We start from the raw sequence: 20731 nt of genomic DNA, 5'->3' as shown, positions 1-20731 counted from the left end.
GGGAGCGGTTACAGACCCTGGAGACCCAGCGGGTCTGTGGAGCAGGCAGTCCAATAGGACTGGAGGCAGGGAGCCGGGGACCAGCAGAAACTCCACTCTCCTTCCTGACCTCCCTAGCTTGCCTCCCAAGGGTCAGACCCAACTGGAAGCCAGAGAGAGTGGGAGCCTACTGATGTCCGTTCAATCCTTTCAATTTCCTGATACAGAACCAATCAAAACGGATGGAGCGTTGGGTCCACGGGACCAAACGAAAGAATCCAGTACAGATGTGCTGGTGATAAACACAAGATCAATGATAAAGTTCTCTTTCTGCCGTCTTCTTACCCCATGAAGCTGAACATAACTAAGATGGCTCCTCCAAAGTTTATAAATTATCCAAGCAACAAATCCATCTAACATGTCAGCTTCAGAGATGTGTATGGCTCTTGGGTTAAAATCTGAAGGAAATTGTATTTAAGATATCCACACATCCAAAGGAAGTGTGTGTGCCCTAGATGGAGCCTGCCAGAGCTGCTGCCTTCTAAATGGGTGAGCAATTTTCTTTCCAAATTCTGCCTGAATCTCAACTCTTCTTCACTTAACATCACAAAAAAGATCAGACAAATGACCTGTTCCATCTGACACTGGTGAATTGGGGTGTGCTTACTTTCACTTAAGAGTTTCAAGACTTTTAATAATTTTATGATAAAGTCATTAGGGCTCACATACTTTTGAAAACTGTGGTTTATTAAAAAAATATGAGCTAGTGGATCCCTGTGTGTGCTCAGACTCTCAGCTGTGCCCAAGACCCTTTGTGACCCCATGGACCATAGATCACCAGGCTCGTCTGTCCATGGGATTTCCCTGGCCAGGATACTGCACTGGGTTGTCATTTCCTCCTCCAGGGATTGAACCTGAGTCTCTTGCGTCTCTTGCATTGGCAGGTGAATTCTTTATGACTGTGCCACCTGGGAAGCCAGTGGATATATTGGTTATTTGATAATGAACACTTTAAAATATGTCACACAGATGCACATGGACAGCATCTAGTGTTTATCTCATGGGATTATATAGATTCTGCTTTTATTTTTGTCTCTGTAGTAAAATTGACAAAGTAATGAAACAAAGAAATATTCTACAATTGAATGCTTTGTGCAGTAATTCTCAGCCTCCTTTATGTTCCACCAACAATTGTTTTCAATGGGTCTCAAAACTAATGTTTTTGATTTATTAGATTAATTAATTTACTTATTTATTAGAAAGTTAAAAGTTGTCACTTTCAGGAAAGGTCAGATTTCATAAATAGCCTGTTATTAGGCTTATAATTATTATGTTAAACCTGTGAAAAGTTGTAGTTGAAATTTCTAAGGCTTTAAATTGACCAAAAACTATTCCTTTAGCAGTTGAAAATTATAAATATGTGGTTGAGTATAAATGTTACTGCTTTAATAACAGTAGAGCATGAGGGAGTTCAATAAAACTATTGCCATCAATCGGTTTTGTAAAATTCTAAAATGGCAGGTGGACAATGCAGGATAAAAGTGTTGGCATCCAGAGGTCAGGTGCTATGGAAATAAAGCTCAGGAGGTGCAAATAATAAACCAGGGACAAAACTGGTCAAAAGAAATGCAAAAGGGACAGTTAAATGGATATTGCTCAGTAAGCAGGTTCATTGGGGAGCTGTACAACAAAGACCTGTGAAGCAAGGGTGAGAAGAAATTTAGCCCAAGATGACAACAAGTATATCAAAAGTCAGAAGAACAGGGTATGCCTCAGACATGAGGGACAGCCAATTATTAAACTGCAGTGTTAATTCTGTGTCTCCTCTAGGCTCTAGTGGGTTCTAGACTTCTGGTCCCACCATGGTACTTGGATCCCATTGTACTGGGATGCCCAAGCATGCATCATGGCTCAGTGCCTTTTAGAAAACAAATTTTAGCTTGTTAGGTATTTGCAATGACTTTAAGTGTATGTCTGCTAAAATTTATTTTCCCTCTGAATTCCTTGCTTAAAGTAAACAGTATATAAAAATCAGAATTTAAAAAAGAAAGAAAGATGCTGATTTTACCTGTGAGTTCAGAGAAAAGAATGTCACTTGCACGCTGACTAAGGTTTCCAACATAAGCCTGGAACTAGAGAGAAGTGCCAAGTCCAGTGTCAGGGACAGGGTCCAGCAGAGGTGAATGGCTTGTTGGCAGCATCAGTGGGTATACTTTAACTTGCTCCCTGTGTTTGACTTTCATCTTTTCGTGATAATAATCTGGCTTTCCTTGTAGATTTGTCTACAGGAGAGGAAATGAACAAGCAAGAAGATCTTGTCTGATTCTTTACTTTATGTTTCATTGTAAGCTACTAAATTGCCATTCTAGTTATTATACATTAGTACTGGGAATCCAGTTAATGTGAGTCTTTCCAGAGAGCAGAATCTACTCTCAATATTCTGATTCATTGGGTTTCTAAACCTACAGGGCTTGGGACCAGACCCTAAATACTGATGAATTCACTTAATTTTCTAAGGTTATGGCATCCTTGGGGACCTCACTGGGAAACCTTTGCTAAGGTGGCTTTTCCATTCAAACTATACCAGGAGGACTTTTGTAAACTCCATAATGATCCCAATAATTTCAATTGCAGCACTTGATAAACTTAATTTTGCTTACCTGAGCCTTGATCCAACATGAATTCTAGAAATTTGCCTGGTTTGGATATTTCTCAATGCAAAATCCTCATACAAATCAATTAACTGAAAGAACAGGAACAAGTCTAGAAGAAACAATACAGAACAAATACAGACTAACAAAGTTTTCTTCTGTCTTTTCTTCTTGGGGGAGAGCTACTACAGAGTGAAAGAAATGACATATGCCTTATCTCAGATATAAACTCTGAAGTTGGGGTATTAAGCTAGAGAGTTAAAGTTATTAACAGTGAGCTAAAAACAGTCACAGGGATAATTGGAAGAAAAATTAGAAGTAAAAAGACTGAGGGATGGAAGTTAGGGATGGAAAAGGTTAGGGATGAAAAGGTTAGGATGGAAAAAGATAGGGGTGGAAATAAAAAATTTTGTTATCCCTTAGCTGACAAAGTAAGCTTCAAGGCTGAGTGGAATTTTGTGGAATTTTGTCCTAGATCAGTAGATTGGATTATAGATTATATATATAAACTAAGCCTCATAAGCTGAAATAAAGGCAAAGCATTTAAACACACTTCTCCTTTAATTATTTTTAACTTGTGTATTTCCTAAAAGGATCGTGTGCTATTTTATGCCATATAGTATGGATATAATAAAAGATCAAATCCAATTATGTAAGTGTGAACCACTTAGCCATTTGGAAAAAAGGGATCTTGATTACCTTCCCCGCCCCCCAATATCAAACAAAATTTTTGAGCAAGATTTTGTAAGACATACAAAATCAAATATTAATGTGGATATCTTCCCCACCATCGTTAAACCAGCTCATTGCCCCAGCAATACAGGGAAGATACTTGTTCTTAGTTGATGGAGTTGGTGACTGTTACAATCAGCTTCAGAAGTAGTCTGCCTGTGCAGCTGTCTGCACAGCCCAGATGTTTAAGGAGGATCTCAGAGATTATCCTTTACAGTGGTTTGTTCTTTTATTTCAGTCTTGAACAAGACTTTCAAATTGTAGTGTTGGGGAAGTCTCTTGAGAGTCCCTTGGACTGCAAGGAGATCCAACCAGTCAATCCTAAAGGAAGTCAACCCTGAATATTCATTGAAAGGACTGATGCTAAAGCTGAAGCTCCAGCACTTTGGCCACCTGATGCCAAGAGCCAACTCACTGGAAAAGACCCTGATGCTGGGAAAGATTGAAGGCAGGAGGAGAAGGGGGCAACAGAGGATGAGATGGTTAGAGAGCATTACCGACTCAATGTACATAAATTGGAGCACACTCCAAGAGATAGTGAAGCACAGGGAAGCCTGGCATGCTGCAGTCAGGAGGTCTCAAAGTTGGACACAACTTAGCCACTGAACAACAATAACAACCATGGAAATGCTTCCTGTTGTTTTTAGCACCAAGACCCTTGGTGTACACACAATTACCCCTTATCCAAGGTCCTACGATCTTTGGGCTGCAGGAGGGATCACTGGTGTCTTCACGCATTTACATGTGTCCACCTCTCATTGTCTCCTGTCTTGTCTCCCAGTCCCAAGGCCCTGGAAACGTGGCATCTCCTGTCTTTGTCCTCATCCTCTCATTAAAACTCAAATCCCCAGTCACCCTCCTATTTCATGCTCATCTCCTTGTTTCCTTCTCCCAAAGTGCTAAGCATTTCCAAACAGAGATTAGGGGAAGGAATTATTTAGAGCTCTAGTCCTTGAAACAGGAAATAACTGCCAAGTGCCCCAAAGGCAAAATTTCAGAACTCAGACCCCAAAGACCTTGCTGTACTTTCTACAGAGAGAGAAGAAAAAGGAAATTACTTTTTCTTTTTTTAAAAAACAGTATCTACAGTACACATATAATCAAGACCACCATGTGACTGCTTTGATGTGATAGCACGAAATAAAATAAGACATAAACTGTAAAGGATGTAAAATGGTTATATTAGAAACCTCAGCAAGTGAAGATTGGCTTTTCTCCCACATTGTACAAACTTTTACCTGAACATTTAGGCAGCTATGATGATAAAGTAAACAGATTACCAAGCTCTTGCCTAGAAATAGTGGGTGAACATTTATCTGCACTGTATTGATAAACTACATTTGCTAGTGAAGTGTTTTCATTATATGCTTTAGTGAAACACAGGACTCTGGAGAAATTTGCTAAAATGCCACCGAGAATTACAAGTAGAATTAAGCTTTCAGGCACCTCAGGTCTAGGTTGGTTCTTGGAAAATGGTGTCCAGTTAGGCTGTGTAGTTTGCATGAGTATGTGTTAGTCGTTCGGTCATGTCCAACTCTTTGTGATTCCCATGGACTGTAGCCCACAAGGCATCCCTGTCCATGGAATTCTCCAGGCAAGAATACTGGAGTGGGTAGCCATTCCCTTCTCCAGGGATCTTCCTGACCCAGGGATTGAACCTGGGTCTCCTGCATTGCAGGCAGATTCTTTATCATCTGAGCAACCAGGGGAGCCCTGTGTTCTTTGGGGATTGCCTGATAATTGCTGTCAAGGAGTTATTCATGTTTTTAAAAGCTCTTCGATGTGTTGCTGTAACTATTACTTTCTGTTTTTTACTGTTGATCCTAAGGGTTCCTGGCCCCTGGTGTCCAGCGGCAGCAGCACAGAGGGGTCTTGGTGGGGACAGGTCTGGGACACCCACTGGAGGGGAGGGTGGGTGTGCAAGGATGGGGAGGAGCTGCGTCTCAGACTGGCCAGAGCAGCAGTCAGTCAGGAAAGCCCACTGGGAGCCAGGGATGAAGGAAGATGAGGAACTGGACATGCTAAACCAGGAAATGAGATCCACACGCAACACGTGAGCAGGGGCAGGGACTGTGAGCGGAAGGAGCCGTGTTCAGTGGTCTAGAGCAGGACAGAGTCCCGGAAGGGGATGGGGCTCGTAGGCCACGTAACCTGTACTGCCAGATGGTCTGCGTTTTCTGTAATCCCCACACAACCTGGATGGTAGGTATTATCCCTACTGTTTTGCTTCATCCCAGTAGTCAAGAACATGATCCAGTGCTTTACTAGCTTAGAAGACAGTGAGAAGAAATCCATTTATATTCACATCCATTTACTAATAAAACTAAATTTATATTAATAAAATGTTTATTTGTGGATACAGTAAATCTTGTGTACTTAACCCAAGAGTTACCATTGTGTTTGGTGAGAAAGTTGAAAGACCTAAAGGGCCCTGCTTGCCAGTGGTGCTTGTCTCTGTATGAGAGATGCCCTGTTAGTAACTAGTAGAGAAGAATAAGGAAAAAAAACAAACAAGAATTCTGTTCATAAACGGCGTAATTGCACACTTCAAAAATTCAGGGATGGTAACCCCAAATTGTAGGGCTTCCCTGGTGGCTCAGAGGGTAAAGCGTCTGTCTGCAATGCTGGAGACCTGGGTTCGCTCCCTGGGTCGGGAAGATTCCCTGGAGAAGGAAAAGGCAACCTACTCCAGTATTCTTGCCTGGAAAATCCCATGGACAGAGGAGCCTGGTCGGTTACAGTCCATGGGATCGCAAAGAGTCGGACATGACTGAGCGACTTTACGTCACTTTACTTTACTTTAACCCGAAATTAGTCATGGATATTTAAAAACAAAGAAGTTCATAGAAAACCCTTTCCCTTGTTTTGTGGTTTTGCTACTTTTTAATGGTTGCATAGCATAACACATGGGATATGATACTGAAAAAAGTTAAATTCCAATAGAAATATTGGGCCAGATACAGTCAAAAGATCACAGTTTTTCGACTCAGTTAACCTAATCAACCCATTCATTTACTTAGCCATTCTTTAGCTCATTCTTCTATTTGTTCTTCTTGTAAATATAACCACAGACCCTGTGTTAGGGGACTGAGACAGCTTTCGGGATCCCCCGGAAGTTTTCAGGCTATTGGAGGAGATAGATGTTAAATATGTTGTTATTATAAAGGTGGGAAGTTCTGTCACGGATGAGATGCTGCCATAGCCCCAAAACCGGCACAGTGTAGGTTTCAGAGATATTTTTTTTGGTAATTTTTATTTTTAATTTTTTAAAAAACTTTTTAGGTTGGAGTAGAGCCAATTAACAATGTTGTGATAGTTTCAGGTGGACGGCAAAGGGACTCAGCCATACATACACATGTACATATCCGTTCTCCCCTCACCTGCCCTCCCATCCAGACTGCCGCATAGCGCTGAGCAGAATTCCCTGGGCTATACAGCAGGTCCTTGTTGGTTATCCATTTTAAATACAGCCGTGTGCACACGTCCATCCCAAACTCCCTGTCCCTTCCCCCAGGGAACTATGAGTTGGTTCTCAGAGATACCTTTTGTGGCATATGAGAAAAACAGTATTGTTAGTTTAGAGGTCTAGCTCTGTTTAATCAAGCAAAAACAAAACCAGCCAAACAAAAACTCTCCTTTTATGCTTTGTATTCACCGGGTAGCTTTACAAAGAGATAATACTGTCAACACTGAATGTCATCTGCCTAACTGGGCTTCAGGCGACATTTGGATCTTTTTAAAGGGCAGAGTTTTCTCCTCGTTGAGAGCAGGTGAAGAAGCGTCTTCAGTTCTGAACGTACTCCCTTCAGAGGGGAGGCAGTGCTGCATGAGGCAGCATCATTACCAGAAATGTCAAACACCCCAAAGGGACTGCCAGGAAGCGGGCAAGCCTCCCTGAGCTGAAGCAAGGCAGGTTTAAAAGGCAATCTCCATACTGAAATAGCGTCCCTTCTATGGTAGAACTTCTCCTGGTTTTGCATAGCTCTTACTGAACACAAATTCAGTACCTACCTGTACTGTAGTCTTCCTAAAACGCTGAATAATAATAATTTTCTTAAGTATTCCCGTTACCCATGGGAACTAGATCAGATCAACTGGATTTGGCTCTGAGCCCAGCCTCAGACTGTAACGTAAAGGCAGGTTTCATCTCTCTAAGCCTCCATTTTCCCCCAAAACATTTTCTTTTGGGTTTTTTAATTGGAAGATAATTGCTTTACAATGTTTGCTGGTTTACGCTGTACAGTAAAGTGAATCACCCCTCTAGGTCAGCACAGAGCTCCAAGCTGAGCTCCGCTGGCTCTGCAGATGCTTCCCACTAGCTGTCTATTTTACCCATGGTCGTGTATTAATACACATGTCAGTGCTCCGCTTTCAAGTCGTCCCTCCCTCTCCCCCCCCTGCTGTGTCCGCAGCACTCTGGACTCTGAATCCAGCAATCCTAAAACACTTATTATAAAAAAAATTTCAACCCAAAGGCAAAGCTGAAAAACATTTACTGTGAAAACCCACAATCCCATTATCTAGACTTTGCCATGAACCTTTACCATACTTTCTCATCACATACCTATTCATGTATATAACCTTCCATCTACCCATTAATCTGTTCCATTTTTTGATGGATTTCAGGGTTCTTTTGCAAAGATTAGTACCCTTTTCCCTAAATACTTCAGCATACATATTGTTAACTAGATTGGATATTGGCTGACAATTTTTTATTTTTGATACAAAATGCACGTACATTAAGGAACTTCCCTGTAGCTCATATGATAAAGAATCTGTTTACAAAGCAGGAGACCCAGGTTCAATCCCTGGGCCGGGAAAATCCTCTGGAGAAGGAATGGCAACCTACTCCAGTATTCTTGCCTGGAGAATCCCATGGACAGAGGAACCTGGTGGGCTACAGTCCATGGGCTCACAAAGAGTCGGACAAGACTGAGTGACTAAGCACACACACATGTATTAAAATGCATAAATCTTAATCTGTAAACTTAAAAAAAAAAGTTATAAAATGGAGCAGAGAGTACTTGTCTCAAAGAGTTGTGAGGATGACATGAGCTAATGTGAAAAGTCCTTTGTAACTTACAAGGTGAGGCATCAGAATGTAGCATTATTTTTTATAATTGTAATTAATTTAATCCTTATCTTTTTGATAAGTATGGCTATTAGATGCGAACCAACTCTGAGAGAGTGGCAATTTCGTTTGGATACGTAAGCTTCATTAATACAAAAGCTATCATTGACCCAACATTAATGGTTAAGCAGTTTGCACACAAGCACTTCTCAGGGGGCTCAAGGGATAAAGAATCTGCCTGCAATGCCGGAGACCCAGGTTCGATCCCTGGGTCAGGAAGATCCCCTGGAGGAGGGCGTGACCAGTATTCTTGCCTGGAGAATTCCATGGACAGAGGAGCCTGGCGGGCGCCAGTCCCTGGGGTCGCAGAGTCGGAGTTGAACATGACTCAGCTCACAGCAGGCACACACTCACATGATCATGACAGGGCTGCTTGTATGACGTCCACCCAGCAGTCCAGGAGACTCTGTGCAGAGTCTGGAATATGTCTGGCAAAATCATGATGGCAGTGTTCCCTCTTCTTGATTCAATTACCATCACTGGATTGCATTTTCCATGCTATCTGGGTGGCCCCAGAGGCCGGCCCTGACTTGATGTCTATTTTTGAGTTCTGTCACATTTCATGAATGGTTGACAAATCAGAATGCTATGGTCAGAGAGGGAGCTTGGTTTCCTGCCCTTTCTTAACAAAACCACCCGTGGCACTAAAGTGTCAAATGTGGACATTTGTCAACCAAATACTGATATCTCTCTGTGTGTGTATGGGCATGCTCGTCGTGTCTGATTTTTTTGTGACCCCGTGGACTGTAGCGTGAGACTCCTCCCTCCGTGGAGTTTTCCAGGCAAGAATACTGGAGTGGGGTGACATTCCCTTCTCCAGGGGATCTTCCTGACCCAGGGATCGAACCTTTGTCTCTTGAGTCTCCTGCATTGGCAGGTAGATCCTTTATCAGCAGCACCACATGGGAAACCACTGATATCTATCTGACGCCAGGTAATCCTCATTATTAATTATTATGCCAGATAATTATTATTAATGTGGTTAATGATTAGGTTATAATATATTTGGTTAATATGATGATACTGTGGAGGAGCTTGGGTAGGACTGGTCTGGAACTTGACCTGCCTGAAAATCTTGAGCAAGTGTTGGAAGTTTGTGACTAGATTATGGGAGAAAGCCCTGTGCAGTGGTGTGGATGCAGCATGACTACAGAGAAGCTGTAGCTGAAGCAAGTTTCCAGCATCAGAGCATCGTGAATCCACAAGGAATTAAGGGGGTGTATCTACACTTACATGGAACAGGGACTCTAGGGGTTATCATCAACTCTGGAGGGTCTGAGATTTTTACCCTTCTTGCAAACTAGCAAGTTAGCCTGCCACAGTTTCAGGATGTGGGCGGAAGACAGGATACTCCTGGTCAGAGACTAAATGACTGAATTTGTCAGCAAGTGGCTTGACATCAGGTTTGCACTGTTGCCTTTGGTTCTTGAACAATGACCAATGATCATAAAAGCTGGTAATATTTATGAACACTTATTATGTGTTGGCATCATCCTGAATACTTTTCTTCCTCTCTCAGAAGCCATCAAACAATTGATCACTATATTATTTGCCAGTTTCCTTACTTGATTATCAGTTGCATTGAACACCCTCTTTCTCACCATTCAGCTGAGAGGCGAGACTGGAATTTTTCAAAGTAAACTTTACAGAAAACTAAGAATGCAGAAAAAGAGTATGTATTTCCCCTTCTCTCGCCTCCTTCTTCCTCCTCCTCCTCCTTCTCTTCCAGCCACTTCTTCCTCTTTTTTTTTCTTTTTTAATTTCAGAGCACACATGAGACTGATACAGCTTCTAGATATCCATATTTAGCCCCCTTTCCACTTAAGCTCTCTACTGAACAGAAAAGATGTGCTAAGCAACTTCTAAACAAGAATAGCTTTAGACTGGGGACATCTGTAGCGATCCAGTGGTTAAGACTTCGCTTTACTAGGCAGGGGGTGTGGGTATGATTCCTGGTTGTAGAACTAAGATCCAACATGCCTTTCGGCTAAGAAACCAAAATGTGACAGAAACAGTATTGTAACAAGTTCAATAAAGACTTTAAAAATGGTGCACATAAAAAAATCTTAAAAAAAAATAGCTTTAGACTGGTGACAGTGACTACATAGTGAATCAACCATTTGTATTTCAGACTTGATCTGAACAACCATCTTGTTTTAAGACTTTATGTTCTTGAATCATTCATTTGTTCAACAAATATTCATTGGGCATTTACTAGAAGCAAGCCATCATTTGAGATGAAGGTGAAAGAGTGTTTTACATGGCAGACAGAGCCCTTGCTTTCAAGGAGCTTACACTCTAGTGGGGAGTGGAGTCGGGGAGAACACAGCCAATGGATGGGCAAAAGAACTATCAAATAATTTCTCAAATTGGACAAGGTGACATAATAAAGGATAGTGGGGTGGGGGAGGGGGGAGGGACTGCTCTAGTTGGGTGGTCAGATCAGGATTCTTTGGAACTTAGATACAAAGCATGAGAGGACCCAGCTATGCAAAGCCAGGGAAAGTTGATCCAAGCAGAGGAAAGCTTACTGCAAGCGCTCTGAAGTCAAAATGAGCAGGGCCTGTTGAAGGAGTAGAAAGAGGACCAATGGACCTGGGACACAGGCAAGAGCCAAGGGAAGATGTGGGGCAGATCGTGTGCAGTTTGTGACCACAGGGCATCATATGATTTAACAAAGCAGAGCCACAGGAACCATCGGAAGGTTTACTTAGAGTGTGATTCAAACTGACTTATATTTTTTAAAAAGTGTCTCTTGACTACTCTGGGGGAAACAGATTACTGGGGACAAGACAGGAAATGGGAGATTCGTTTGGAAGCTGCTTTAGTGCTTCAGGCAAAAGATGATGCTGGCTTAAGGTGATGGTAATGGTGATAGAGAAGTGGCCAGATTCAGGATGTATTTTGGAGATAGAACCAGAAGATATTGATGATTGTTTGGAATTGTGAGTGAGGTTGGGATGAAGGAAATCAATTTGAGAGATGATTCCAAGTTTTCAACCTGAGTAAGTAGAAGATGGTTGTGCCATTTCCAAAGATGAGAAAAAGGGACTTCCCTGGTGGTCCAGTGGTTAAGACTTCACCTTCCAATGCAGGGGGTGTGGGTTCAATCCCTTGTTGGGGGACTAAGATGCCATGTGACTTGTGGCCAAAAAAACAAAATATAAGACAGAAGCAATATTGTAACAAATTCAATAAGGACTTTAAAACGATCCACATTAAAAAAAAATCTTATTAAGAAAGAAACTGGTAGCTCTTTACATAGAGACATCTGGTAGATAAATGGATATATTAGACACACACATTCATGTTAACAAGCATGTATTAGTTTTTTGTGTCTGCTGTAATTAATTACCACAACCTGGGGGGCTTAAATTATCTATTGTCTTGCAGTTCTAGAGGCCAGAAGTCCAAAATCAATTTCACTAGGTTGGAATCGAACTGTCATCAGGGCTATGCTGCTTCTTGGAGCTCTAGGGGAGTCTGTTCCTGGCCTCTTCCAGCTTCCGATGGCCAGCTTGCCTTGTCTCTTGGCCACATCACTCTAATCCCTACCTCTGTGGTCACATTGCCTTCTCCTCTTCTATGGTCTGATATGCCTCTGCCTCTCTCCTACATGGAAACTTGTGTTGCACAAAGGCCACTCAGAAAACCCATATTAAAGTCCCCATCTCAAAATCCTTAAGTCATATTTACCAAGTTCTATTTTTTTGCCATATTAGGTTACATTCACAGGTTGTAAGGATTAGAATGTAGATGTCTTTTATGGAGGCCAGGAAATTTTTGTCTCTTTATCTGAATATATATATAGAGAGAGATGGGCTTCCCAGGTGGCTCAGTGATAAAGAATCTGCCTGCCAATGCAGGAGACTAAGGAAACATGGGTTTGATCCCTGGGACTGCAAGATCCCCTGGAGGAGGGAATGGCAACACTTTGGTTGCCATAATGGGTGGTAGGCATTATTTAGCCTATCAAAATATATGTGTGTGTGTGTGCATGCTCACTTGTGTCTGACCCTTTGTGACCCCATGGATTGCAGCCTGTCAGGTTCCCTGTCCATGGGATTCTCCAGGAAAGTGTATGCTGGAGAGGGTTGCCATTCCCTTCTCCAGGGGATCTTGCAGTCCCAGGGATCGAACCCATGTTTCCTTAGTCTCCCTTATTGACAGGCAGATTTTTTACCACTGAGCCACCTTGGAAGCCGATCAAAATATATATATATTCAGATAAATAGACAAAGATTTCCTGGCCTCCAAGAGTAAGGATATATTTCCCACCTAGCTCAAAGAATTTTATTTATGGATGCTCAATGCAGATGTGTCCTCTCGCTGGTCTGAAGCTGTCTGTGACTCTCAAAGTTCTAGTTCCTATTATTTTATTCCATCTTGTTTGATTTTTCTGCAGTGAATATTTTCTGTTTGAATGAGGTTCATTATCTAACTAACTTTCACTGTTTACTGCTGTGTACCCCTGGGCCTAGAACAGTTCCTTACAGTAGGTGCTCAATGAATGTTGGTTGATTGAACGAGTGAATAAGGAGATGACACTGAACAAGCAGACGTGTACTTGATACTCCAGTTCAGGTGACTCTAATCTCATGGGACTCACACTGAGTAACTCAAGCTGGATTCCTTTACTGAAAATACTAAGTCAGTGTCTAGTCTTGTGTCTTTGAAAACAGGTGCTCATGTTCTCTGGAACCTGGCCACATTACATCAGTTCATTCAATGCCTAGCAATAGATTCATTTTAGATTCATATTTCCAAGCAAGTGAATCAATTTTGGGAGGCACTGAATTACTATTTTCTGTCAGAAGTCTTCCTCCAATTCTTACATCTTTGCAGAATGAGATTGATGCAGGAGTTGTTGGTTTTGATGATGAATCAAATGCTGCCTAATCTAGGTTATTCATTCCCTTACTTTCATGGGTTCTTTGGTGACCTTTAATTCTTTGGGTCACATCTTATTCTGGAAGGAAGTACTCTTCTCATATGCCTCAGTTCCATGTGCATTCACAGTGCTAGTAGACTTGTTGTTGCTGTTTAATCACACTTTTACAATAACAATAACAATAAAAATTAATTAAAGGAAAAGAGAGTTACTTCTGTATCATGCTCTGCTGTTTTTTGGCCACTCTTGACAATGCTCATTTTCTAACTAACCTAGCAAGCTATGAGACTGGGGAACTGGTAAAACAGCTTCTATTCACTTTAAGTTTAAAATGTAACCTAGAAGAGCAAATTAAAATTCTGATAAACACCTAACAAAATAAGGAAAATCATTGTTGGATGCAAAACTAGCTTTAACATACATCTCAGAATTTTCAAACTATGCCTCTTGGAATAAATAGTTAAGGTTACCAAAACACAGTGATTGTTTCTGAATTGCTTTCAAACTTGGGGACAGATTTAGGCATCATAGCAGACATATAAATAAATAAATATAATCTGTGTAAAAGGTATTCATAAATTGTTCTTTGAATAAAATGCCGATGTGTATTAAGAAGAGAGAATTACTTAGAAAAATATTAGATTTTTCTAGATTAATTAATGATTTCAGTATGAAATGGAAACAACTCAAATATTTGAAGTAAAAAATCTATATATAATCTTAGGAGTGCAGAAGCACCTTTTAAAGCATACCAAAAGCAAATGCAGTTTAAAAAACCATCAATAGTTTTTATCATTTTTAGCCTTAATAGCCTAAGCAACATTTTTAGGCTTTGAGCACTGGGAAAAATATTTGTTGCATACATATCAAATAGAAGGTTAAGATGCTTAATATATAATGAGTTCTCAGAAATCAATGGTTAATAAGTAAATGCACCAAAAGGAAAATGGCAAAAGACATGAGTGGGCATTGTCCAAAGAAGAAATATAGATGGTTCGCTCACATTTGACACAATCTTCACTCTTCCTACAGCAGAAAGAATTTAAAATTAAGGCAAGGTTCATTTTACTAGAGAGAAATTTGGCAATATTTATTACAAATATTTAATATTTATTAAAATATTCCCTCTGCCACTGGAATTCTGACGACAAGATTGGGAATGAAGGTATAAGTATGATCATCTGGGGATTTTTATGATAAAAAACTATAACATCTGAGTAGTTACAACCTGAATAGTTTTCCAACTTTAGGAGAATTGAGTTAAATTAATTATCTATATTATGTAGCCATTAAAATTATATTGTAGAAAAATATTAATTAACATGAGCAAATGTTCAGGCTATGGTGTTTAAAGTCAAAACAGCAGATTTTAAAAATGTGCATTGTATGATCTTATTGCTATAAAAATATTATATACATATATAAGAAGATATGGAACAAACAATAACGTGTTAATAAAAACTGTGCTTTGATGTAAGGATTAAAGTAATTTTAAGCAGTTGGATTGCAAAGTTCCTGATGCCTGGCCCAGCAAAACCTGCTTCTGTTACCTTTAATTTGAATTGGTAATAGAATTTTGAGTCAGTGTTATCTTGTTGACAGACATTGAATCAAGGACAAAACTTAGGCGGGACATCTAGCATGATAGATGGAAAGTGAATGACAAAATGATTTGTTAATGGAACGATTTGCAACCATTCTGTGTGGCTTGAAATGAGGACTTTGAAGCAAAAAGGAAGTATAACAAATGTAGCTGGGCTGGTGACATTCATGCTGGGATTTGGATCAGCTGCTTCGGTAGATCTCCCAGGAATCTGTTTGCCCAAAGTCTTGAGAAGCCAACTGGGAAAGAGCATCTCAGGACAAGTCCATAGCAAAGCATCAGAGTGATTCTGATTCTGATTCTCTTATCGTGCCTGTCACTCATGTGGGTCCACAATCCTCCAGGATTCCCTGAGTCCTGAGTAGGGACCTATTTCAGTTAAAAAAACAAAAACCCCTTTGGCAGGCTACCAGGGCTCAGCACACTGCCTTGGTACCATTCTTATAGAAAGTAATGCCAAAGGAGAGAAAGGCATTCTGCCGACTGACTCAGCTTGTACCTGGCAGGATTGCACCATCCTCTGCAGAAGCAGGGTGGCATCCAACCTCACCCCTCAAGTGGACCCTGTCTCCTGGTGCTGATGTCCTGACAGTTCCAAGCCAGTTGTGACCAACTTTTACTGGGCAGTGCTAAGGAGAGGGAAATGGGAGTCTGGGAAAAACCCTGATGCTGGGAAAGATTGATGGTGGGAGGAGAAGGTGATGACAGAGGATGAGATGGTTTGATGGTGTCACCGACTCAATGGACATGAATTTGAGCAAACTCTGGGAGATGGTGAAGGACAGGGAAACCTGGTGTGCTGCAGTCCATGGGGTTGCAAAGAGTCGAAAATGACTGAGCGACTGAACAACAATATTACTGAGCCCCAAATGCTGTAAATATGGAATAGGAATCCCTTTTTAATTTAGTGGTTTTTAAACTTTTCAACAGTAAGATACATTTTTTGTGAATTAAATATTGTATGCAATCCAAAATGTAATATAGATAACACAGAACTGATTGATGTGGGAGTGAGGAGGGGCTCGAAACCCAGCTGCTTTGTATCAGCCCCTCTGTAAGTGAGAGGTACTTCCTGGAACCGCTAAGGCTGAAAACCACAGATATATCCAACTTCCAGAGATGTGCCATGACTTAGCCAAGATATATAGCAGCAGAGTGAAGGCTGGAATCCAGAGCTGTCAGTGCTTACCCTGGGGTATTTTTCCCATCACGTCACTGTCTATGCCACTCCTGCAGCACCTCTTCCCTCAAAACTCTCCGCAAACGCTAGGTGAAAGATGTGTTACCTAACCTTATTGTGGTCAACGTTTTGCAGTATCTATGCCTATCAACCCTGAACCTTCACTGGAGGGACTGATGCTGAAGGTGAAGCTCCAACACTTTGGCCATGTGACGCGAAGAGCCAACTCGTTGGAAAAGACCCTGATGATGGGAAAGATTGAGGGTTGGAGGAGAAGGGGGCGGCAGAGGATGAGATGGTTGGATGGCATCACTGACTCAATGGACATGAGTTTGAGCAAGCTCTGGGAGATGGTGAAGGACAGGGAAGCCTGGCGTGCTGCAGTCCATGGGGTCACAGAGTTGGATACGATGGAACAACTGAACAACAACAAGGCATATCAAACATCACACGGTACACCTTAAACTTACATTATGTTATATGTCAGTTACATCTCAATAAAGCTGGGGGGAAATCAGAACAGAAAAAAGGAAAGAAAAAATGTTCATGGCACTGCTTTTAGAGAAACAGGCTAAGTCCTGCAGGTCGAAATGGAGAGGCGCAGAGTAGGTAGGATGGTCCTAGGGGAGACATGACAAGCTACAAAATCTCCATGGAAAAGCCTCGTGCTTTTTTGACACACCTGCCCCCAAGCCCCTTGACAATACAGCCGAAACCTCCTTTGGGCTGTGTTTCCTGGAAGCCCTGGGAGGGCCATGACCCCAGAGGGTTCTCGGCAGGCGTCCCCTCCCGCTGTCGCCCTTCAATGTGGCTTGAATCTGCCGGCCTTCCAAGGTCACGGTGGGCTCTCTGAGGGAGCCTTTGATTTTACATGTAAGGGAATTCCCACTGGCTGATTAAATATTTTTATATTTTATCACTTTCCTGCAGCCAGCCGCTTTTGGCACGCAAGCTATTTTTATGAATGTTATAAGTAAATATTATGGGGTCAGGCACAGAGATGAACATGGACCCGCAAGCCTGGGGCTGGAAGATATTAGGCTCCACTGGGAGGGAAAAAAAGTGGGAATAGAAAAAGTAAAACATCAAGGACTTGAAAATACTTGTCAAAGCATTGCAACTCTGCACACAGTGCCTGCAACTTCCAAAGTTGATAGAGTTAGACCAATAATAGCAAATTGATTTGAAGCAATATGTCTAGATATCCAAGGAGTTTAAGTGCCTTTACTTGGACTGTGGGGCATTTATTAGAAGGAGAGTAAGTAGGGTTACACTTTCACGTTAATAACCATCACTTGTGTTCTCCAGAGCCTTCCACAAAGCACGGCAGACAGATTCCTAAGATGCCAAGTCACTACTCAGGGTTTCCAGAAGTCATGATGCCACTTTTGGTCCCAAAGTCCCTTTGAAAGATACCCCTCAAAGTAAATAAACTGTGGGCTACGGTGATGTCAGTCTCCACCGCCCTTCTGCGTAGTGAAGTCTCAGTGAGCTAATCAGAAGCTGAGGTCAGGAGAATCCTCCATGACACGAGATGATTCACTTCATAGGAAACTTACTTCTTCCTGGGAAACCACTAAACCTCAGCCATGGCTGGAAATCCAGGAGAATCCATGCCAAGTGAATTGGTCAGCAGTTCCAAAGTGACATATGCCTCAAGACCCCTAAAGCATTTTTTCACTTTTCTCTCAGCTCCCATAGTCCTTGGCACAGGTCAGAATGAACGGGGGTCAATCAAAAGATGAAAGAATAAAGAAGATGTGGTACACATATACAATGGAATATTACTCAGCCATTAAAATGAGTGAAATAATGCCATTTGCAGCAATATGGATGCACCTAGAGAGTGTCATACTGAGTGAAGTAAGTCAGGTAGAGAAGGAGAAATATCGTATGACATCCCTTATATGCAGGATCTGAAAGGACATGATACTACTGAACTTATTTACAAAACAGAAAGAGACTTACAGACTTAGAGAACAAACTTATGGTTGCCAGGCAGAAGGAATGGGGGGCAGGATAGTTAGAGAGCTTGGGATGGACATGCACACACTGCTGTATTTAAAATGGATAACCAATAAGGACCTACTATATAGCACAAGGAACTCTGCTCAATGTTACGTGGCAGCCTGGGTGGGACGAGAGCTTGGTAGAGAATAGATACATGTATATGTATGGCTGAGTCGCTTTGCTGTTCCCCTGAAACGATTACAGCATTGTCAACTGGTTATACTTCAGCATGAAATAAAAAGTTTAGTGGAAAAAAAGAATGAATGAGGGTCAGAATGAATGTGGGGGAGGTGGGTGCTCAACAGATACATTTGACTTGCTTTGTTGATCTCTTTTTGCTCTCTTAGGCTCACTTCACCTACTCTCCCAGTGGTTTGCTATTTTCCCCATGCTCCCTTGAGTCTAAACTTATCCGAGTCCAAATCATTTCACAATTTTTCTAATTAGCTCCAGTACATTTATTCAACACACCCATAAATTCTCTTCCTTTTCAAGGTGCTTTCAACACTGTTTACTGTCATCTCCAAATTTAAGAGCTTAGCCTAAACCCAGATAATTAAGAAAGTCTTAGTGTCAGGCATGGAGCCGACAGTCAATAAATATATTGGCAGGAAGGAGGAAAAGGAGAGAGGGAGGGATGGAGGGAAGGATGAAGAGAGGGAGGAATCGCCCTGGACCACAGCCCACATTCCTTCAGGGTGATTCTGAAACACCTGGTGAACATCCTGATTGAAGGGTGGGACCCGGTCCAGCCTAGGTAAGCATCCTCCTTTGGTGTGCTGGAGATAAGGTGACAGCAAAGGCATGGTGGAAAGGAAAGTGCTGGAAGGTCAGACAGAGTAAGAATAGGGCTGAGCAGCTAGGAGGACGGTGCTAGCATGCAGACCCAGGTCTATCAAGATCCTGTCACATCCCCCAGCATCAGTCTCTGAGGGCCTCAGCATCCTCCACAAACCCTGATTGAGAAATATGGGAGTCAGATTAAGGCAACCCTTTGAGTGGATCCAAATGGAATGAATACCTTTCTGGAGTCCAGGTATGATTGTTGTTCAGACACTAAGTCTTGTCCAACTCTTTGCAGCCCTGTGGACTGCAGCACACCAGTCTCCTCTGTTCTCCACCATCTCCCAGAGTTGCTAAAATTCAAATCCATTGAGTCAGTCACGCCATCCAATCATCTCATCCTCTCTGCCCTCTTCTCTCGCATTCATTCTTTCCCAGCCTCAGGGTCTTTTCCAGTAAGTCAGCTCTTGGCATCAAGCGGCCAAAGTATTGGAGCTTCAGCATCAGTCCTTCCAATGAACACCAGGTATGATGGTATCCTCTATTTCCCGCTTGCCCACCTGGCCTATCTCTGGGACTTCAGAAAGAAAGCACAGGGTACTGGAGCCGGTCTCTGCCTGCATGGCTGAAAGATGCTCTCACAGCCCCGGCCGCCTTCCACAGCTGCTGGCCGACTTCACCCCACCATGAGAGCTGGCTTCTATACAATGGAATATTACTCAGCCATAAACAGGAATGAATTTGAGTCAGTTCTAATGAGATGGATGAACCTAGAGCCAATTATACAGAGGGAAGTAAGTCATAAAGAGAAAAACATATATTATATATTAACACACACACACACACACACACACACACATATATGGAATCTAGAAAAATGGTACTGATGAAACTTTTTTCATCAGGGGAAGGAGAGAGTAGGAAGAACTGAGAAAATATCATTGACATACACACTCTATCATGTGTAAAATAGATAACTAGTAGGAAGCTGCTATATAACACAGGGAACCCAGCCTATCATCTTGTGACACCTGGAATGGTGGGACGGAAGGAGAGAGGGAGGCTTAAAAGGGAGGAGAGATATATATATTATTATGACTCATTTGCATTGTTGTATTACAGAAATCAGCACATTGTAAAGCAATTGTGAATGTGCTCCAATTAAAAAATAAATTTAAAAAGAGAGAGAGAATCACAGAAGGAGATTCTCTGCCTTCTAGAAGCTACCCTAGAAGGTTGTCCTGTTTTGTTTCCTCCAGTTGGAACCTGTAGTACTAACTGACCATCTAGGTTTAGGTCATCCTTGGAGAAGAAGGTCTGGTGGGATTTCAGAAAAGGATTTTCATAAAATGTGTGAGAAGGAGACAGATTTTTTTCAGTTCCAGGAAATGGGACTTTATTTACATCCCAGGTAAATTCTTCAAGGTCGGAAAATAGTTAGGGAGGGAAGGGAAGGGAAAACAGACAGTAATTTTTTTAAGACTTGGCAAATCATGGCAAATTAAAGGCAAGATTTACTGTCTAAATATGCAGTGTAGATCTTTGATGATTATAGTAATATTGAATGAAATGAAATACTAAGTGCCAGGCAGTGTTAAACTCTCATCTCATTTACTCCTTATAGAGAGCCTAAAAGTTAAGTTTCTTTTATGTCTCCGTTTTACAGATGAGCAAATTGAGGCTGGCCAAAGGGAAGCAAAGTGCTTAAGGGCACACAGCTGGCAGATGGTAGAACTTGAATCACTAAATTTGTGTTTCTAGTTGATACCTT

General features: G+C 41.7%; 1 long non-coding RNA gene across 2 annotated transcripts in view; it reads right to left on the bottom strand.

The window, feature by feature from the left end:
- Nucleotides 1–2052: 2052 nt before the first annotated feature.
- LOC110127093 (uncharacterized) overlaps nucleotides 2053–20731 on the bottom strand; it is a 75493-nt gene continuing 56814 nt past the window's right edge. For both annotated transcript variants that reach the window (XR_011488926.1, XR_002310635.2), the window contains 2 exons: nucleotides 2640–2742; nucleotides 2053–2261 (listed from right to left, as the gene is read on the bottom strand). This is a non-coding gene — a long non-coding RNA (uncharacterized lncRNA). The remainder of the gene's footprint in view (nucleotides 2262–2639; nucleotides 2743–20731) is intronic.

Source organism: Odocoileus virginianus, chromosome 8, assembly GCF_023699985.2.
Source record: "Odocoileus virginianus isolate 20LAN1187 ecotype Illinois chromosome 8, Ovbor_1.2, whole genome shotgun sequence".
Lineage (NCBI taxonomy): Eukaryota > Metazoa > Chordata > Mammalia > Artiodactyla > Cervidae > Odocoileus > Odocoileus virginianus.
This window is presented reverse-complemented; position numbering and strand designations above follow the sequence as displayed.